We start from the raw sequence: 6432 nt of genomic DNA on the forward strand, positions 1-6432 counted from the left end.
CCACCAAGCCTGGCAATTTTGTGTATTTTTAGTAGAGACGGAGTTTCACCGTGTTAGCCAGGATGGTCTCAATCTCCTGACCTCGTGATCCGCCCACCTCGGCCTCCCAAAGTGCTGGGATTACAGGTGTGAACCACCACACCCGGCCAAGAACAGGCTGTTTAGTAAAAATGCCAAGGGATAGAAAGTGTGAAGAAAGGTTAAGAGACATTTGGAATCTGAGAAGAGTACAGAGTGGTGGCATAGATTAAATAATTAAAATATAACATGAAAATTTCTCCGATCTGAAGAAAAATACAAGTCTTCATGTGGAAAGGGCCCTCTGAACGCCAAATGATTTGCTTGAAAATAAGACTACGCCTAGACACATTTCCCAAAATTTCAGAACACCAAGGATAAGAAGAATAAAGCTTCCAAAGAGAAAAACAAAAAGCAAAAAGTCACCTACAGAGGAGTAAGAATTATACAAGCCCCAGCAACACAGAATGCTAAAAGAAAATGCAATAATATTAATATCATCAAAGTTCTAAGAAAAAAGTTAGGTCGCACGCAGAAACTCACACCTATAATCCCAGCACTTTGGGAGGCCAAGGTGGGTGGATCACCTGAGGTCAGGAGTTCAAGACCAGCCTGGCCAACATGGTGAAACCCCGTCTCTACTAATAACACACACAAAAATTAGCTGGGCGTGGTGGTACACACCTGTAATCCCAGCTATTTGGGAGGCTGAGGCAGGAGAATTGCTTGAACCCGGTAGGCGGAGGTTGCAGTGAGCCGAGATCGCGCCATTGGACTCCAGCCTGGGCAACAAGAGCGAAACTCCATCTCAAAAAACAAAACAACAAACAAACAAAAACACATTATTTTGAACCCAAGTCCTGTACTCTCTACTCAGCCAAATTACTATTCAAATGAAAGGTCAAAATAAAATACCTGGGGGTATACAAAACCTCAGGAAGTTTGTCACATTCAGATTTGCTCTCTGAAAGAATTGCTCAAAGATTGCAACCTAATAAGACTAAGAGAATCCAGGCGCTGTGTGCAGTGGCTCACGGCCGTAATCAAAGTTCTAAGAAAAAAGTTAGGTCGCACACAGAAACTCACACCTATAATCCCAGCACTTTGGGAGGCCAAGGCAGGTGGATCACCTGAGGTCAGGTGTTCAAGACCAGCCCGGTCAACATGATGAAACCTCGTCTGTACTAAAAATAAAAAAATTAGCCAGGCGTGGTGGCACATACCTGTAATCCCAGCTACTTGGAAGGCTGAGGAAGGAGAATCACTTGAACCGGGGAGGCGGAGATTGTAGTGAGCTGAGATCGTGCCACTGCACTCATGTCTGGGCGACAGAGTAAGACTCTGTCTCAAAAAAACAAATCCAAAAAATAGGAAAATGTGGTATCCAGTGGGCAATTATAAGCAAAGCAGCCATTATAACTTATAGTTAAGTTTAAGTAATTTAAAAAATTTTTTTAATTTTTAATTTTTGCGGGTACATAGTAGGTGTATATATTTATGGGATACATGAAATACTTTGATATAGGCATGCAGTGCATAATAATCACATCATGGAGAAGTTTTTTTTTGAGTCAGAGAAGTTTAAGTAATTTTTATGTATAACTAAAAAATTAATAATAATAGAGAACTAAGATCTGGGATTGCAAGGAGAAGTTCAAGCATGCTTAATTCAAGGAGAAGAAGAATGAGGACTGAAGTGAGAACAGACTAAGGTTTTTATCTTTTTGGAGGAAAGGATAGAATTGATTAATTCTGGTCATTGAAAAATTTAGGGGCTGGGTGTGGTGAGTTGCGCCTATATCCCAAGGTCAAGGCAGGGAGGATGGCTTGAGCCCAGGAGTTTGAGACCAGCCTGAGCAACGTAGTAAGACCTTGTCTCTAAAAAAAAAATACAAAATTAGCTGGACATGGTGGCTCATGCCTGTAGTTCCAGCTACTTGGGAGGCCGAAGTGGGAGGATCACTTGAGCCTGGAAGGTTGAAGTTGCAGTGAGCCAAGATCACACTACCGCACTCCAGCCTGGGCAACAGAGCCAGATGCTGTCTCAAAAAAAAAAAAAAAAAAAAAAAAAATAGAAAGAAAGAAACTTAGTTGCCATTGTAACAATACTAAGAGATGTGACCTTTAAGAGGTGTTTAGATCATGAGGGTGCCACCCTTGTGAGTGGACTAATGTCAGACTGCAGGAATGGGTTCTCATTATCACAGGAGTGGCTTCAACCCCTCTTGCTCTCTCTCCTACTTTTCTTTTCTTTTCTTTTCAGACGGAGTCTCACTCTGTCATCCAGGCTGGAGTGCAGTGGTGCAATCCTGACTCATTGCAACCTCCACCTCCCAGGTTCAAGCAATTCTCCTGCCTTAGCCTCTCGAGTAGCTGGGATTACAGGCACCTGCCACCACGCCTCGCTAATTTTTGTATTTTTAGTAGAGACAAGGTTTCGCCATGTTGGCCAGGTTGGTCTCGAACTCCTGATCTCAGGAGATCCACCCACCTCGGCTTCCCAAAGAGCTGGGATTACAGGTGTGAGCTACCTCACCTGGCCTCTTCTACTTTTTCTTTGCTTTTCCACCACGTGATGTCTTCTGCCATATGATGACATAGCAAGAAGGCCCTCACCAGATGCTGGTACCTTGCTATTCGACTTCCCAGCCTCCAGAATGGTGAGACAATAAATTTCTGTTCTTTATAAATTACCCAGTTTCAGGTATTCTGTTATAGCAGCAAAAATGAACTAAGACCAAAAAAAAAAAAAAAGAAATAAAACATCTAAAAATAAAATTTACATATAATAATTAAAATTATTATACCAATGGATGCATTAGCCACCAGAATGAACACAGGTAAAAAAATTGTGAGAGCCGGGCGCAGTGGCTCACGCCCGTAATCCCAACATTTTGGGAGGTCAAGGCAGGTGGATAATTTGAGGTCGGAAGTTTGAGACCAGCCTGGCCAACATGGGGAAAACCTGTCTCTACTAAAAATACAAAAATTAGCTAGGCAGTAGTGGTGCACACCTGTAATCCCAGCTACTTGGGGGACTGAAGCAGGAGAATCTCTTGAACCTGGGAGGCGGAGGTTGTGGTGAGCCGAGATCACACCACTGCACTCCAGTCTGGGTGACAGAGTGAGACCCTGTCCCAAAAAAATTAAAAAAAAAAAAAAAAAGAATTATGAACTAGACAGTGGATCTGAAAATATTACACAGAAAACAATATTATACAGAATACAGTACAAAAAAGTAAAGAAACTGAAAATATGAAAAAGAGGTTAAGAGATATGAAAGTGTCTTAGTTCATTTAGTGTTGCTATAAAAGATACCTGAGAATACCTGAGGCTGGGTAACTTATAAAGAAAAGAGGTTTATTTGGCTCACAGTTCTGTAGACTGTACAAGAAGCATGGTACCAGCATCTGCTTCTGGTGAGGCCTCAAGCTGCTTCCACTCATGGCAGAAGGAGGAGGGGCAGCCGGCCTTGTCACATGGCAAGGGAGGGAGCAAGAGGGAATGGAGGAGGTGCCAAACTCTTTTTAATAATCAGCTCTCGGCTGGGTGTGGTGGCTCATGCCTGTAATCCCAGCACTTTAGGAGGCCGAGGCAGGTGGATCACCTGACATCAGAAGTTTGAGACCAGCCTGGCCAACATGGTGAAACCCTGTCTCTACTAAAAATACAAAAATTAGCTGGGCATGGTGGCATGCACCTGTAATCCCAGCTACTAGAGAGGCTGAGGCAGGAGAATCACTTGAACCCAGGAGGCAGAAGTTGCAGTGAGCTGAGATTGTGTCACTGCACTCCAGCCTGGGAAACAAAGCAAGACTCCATCTCAAAAAAAAAAAAAAAAAAAAAGAAAGAAAGAAAGAAAGAAAAAGAAAAAAGAATTGTGAACAGGTAGTGAAATAAATGGTTGTACATGAATGCTCATAGCAGTGGTATTCACAATAGCCAGAAGACAAAAATAACCCAAATGTCTATCAGTGGATAAATGGATAAACAAAATGTGGTACATCCATACAATATTACTCCATTATGTTATATGATTCCATTTATATGAAACATCCATTATAGGTAAATCCATAGAGGTAGAAAGTCAAATAGGGTTTGTCAGAGGCTGTGGGAGAGGGGACTGGGGAGTGAGGAGTGACTTCTAATGAGCACCGGATCTACTCTGAGGGATGAAAGTATTACAGAGCTGGACAGCAGTGAGGACTGCACATTATGAATGTACTAAGTGCCCCTGAATTGTCTGCTTCAACATGGTTCATTCTGTTAGATGAATTTCAGCTCAGTTTTTAAAAACTTGAGACCCAGGTGGATTTAGGGGAAATTTCCATGAAACATTCAAAGAATAGATACTTCTTACCCTTCAGAAATATTTATACAGAAAAGAAGAAGAGGGATACTCCCGATATAGTTAGGATATTTGTCCCCACCCAAGTCTCATATTGAATTATCCCCAGTGTTGGAGGTGGGGCCTGGTGGGAGACGTTTGGGTCATGGGGACAGATCCCCCATGGCTTGGTGCAGTTTTCTTGGTAGTGAGTTCTCCCGAGACGTGGTTATTGTCAAGTGTGTGTGGCACCTACTCCCCCACCCCCATCTCTTGCTCCTGCTCCCACCATGTGAGACTCCTGTTACCACTTCATCTTCCACCGTGAGCAAAAGCTCCCTGAGGACTCCCCAGAAGCCGAGCACATGCCAGGGCCATGCTTCCAGTACAGCCTGCAGAACCGTAAGCCAAATCAACCTCTTTCTTTATAAATTACCCAATCTCAGGTATTTCTTTATAGCAATGAAAGAATGGCCTAACACGCTCCCCAACTCAAGATACGACTTTAGGCCAGGCACGGTGGCTCATGCCTGTAATCCCAGCACTTTGGGAGGCCAAGGCAGGCGGATCACAAGGTCAGGAGATCGAGACCATCCTGGCAAACACAGTGAAACACTGTCTCTACTAAAAATACAGAAAATTAGACGGGCGTGGTGGCGGGCACCTGTAGTCCCAGCTACTCCGGGAGGCTGAGGCAGGAGAATGGCATGAACCCGGGAGGCGGAGCTTGCAGTGAGCCGAGATTGCACCACTGCACTCAAGCCTGGGGAACAGAGCGAGACTCCATCTGAAAAAAAAAAAAAAGATATGACTTCAGCATAACCGTGATTCCAAAATTGTACAAAGACAGTACAAGAAATGAAAGTTTCAGTTCAACTTTACCCATGAGATGTAAAAACCCTAAATTACATACTTATCAAATAGAACCTGGTAATGTATAAAAACATAATGACCACATTGGGTTTACTTCAGGCATGCAAGACTAGTTCATTAGAAAATCTACTGACATAAGGCCCGGCGCGGTGGCTCACGCCTGTAATCCCAGCACTTTGGGAGGCCGAGGCGGGCAGATCACAAGGTCAGGAGATGGAGACCATCCTGGCTAACACGGTGAAACCCCGTCTCTACTAAAAATACAAAAAAATTAGCCAGGCGTGGTGGCATGCACCTGTAGTCCCAGCTGCTGGGGAGGCTGAGGCAGGAGAATGGCATGAACCCGGGAGGCAGAGCTTGCAGTGAGCTGAGATCGCGCCACTGCACTCCAGCCTGGGCGACAGAGCGAGACTCTGTCTCAAAAAAAAAGAAAAAGAAAATCTACTGATATAATTCACCATGGTAATAGATTAAAGGAGAAAAGCCAGAAGATGTCACTGATGATGGAAAACCATTCAATAAATTTCAACATCTACTCATGACAAAAACTCTTAGCAAACCAAGAATGGAAAGCGTACTTTATTTATCTATTTATTTATTGTTATTATTATTATTTGAGACAGACTCTAGCTCTGTCACCCAGGCTGGAGGGCAGAAGAAAGGTCAGAGAGACTTGAAGGGGATCCGGACAGGCCACCACAGAATATGCCACTTTGACATAAAGATTATTTTGAGCTGAAGGCAATTGAGAATCAACAGATCCAGAAAGAGTTCTCTGCCCTCTCCCTTTTTGCCTAAAAGCAGGTCATAAATTTGATCACACCAGTGTACTCCACCCTGCGTGACAGAGGAAGACCCTGTCTCTTAAAAAAGTAAATAAGTAAATAAAAGTATCTGCATTTCTATATACCAGCAACAATCAGAAAACAATTTAAAAAAGGAATTAACAATGAAAAAGAAAGGAAGGAAGGAAGCAAGGAAGGAAGGAGGGAAGGGAGGGAGGAAAGAGAGAAAAAGGAGAAAGAAGGAAAGAAGGAAGGAGGGAGGGAAGGAAGGAAGGAGAGAGAGAGAGAAAGAGAAAGAAAGGAAAGGAAAGAAAGAGAGAAAAAGAAAGAAAGGAAAGGGAGAGAGAAAGAAAGAAAAGGAAAGAAAGAAAAAGAAAGAAAGGAAAGGAAAGGGAGAGAGAAAGAAAAGAGAAAGAAAGAAAGAGAAGA

Source organism: Gorilla gorilla, chromosome 1, assembly GCF_029281585.2.
Source record: "Gorilla gorilla gorilla isolate KB3781 chromosome 1, NHGRI_mGorGor1-v2.1_pri, whole genome shotgun sequence".
In the NCBI taxonomy this organism is placed as follows: Eukaryota; Metazoa; Chordata; class Mammalia; order Primates; family Hominidae; genus Gorilla; species Gorilla gorilla.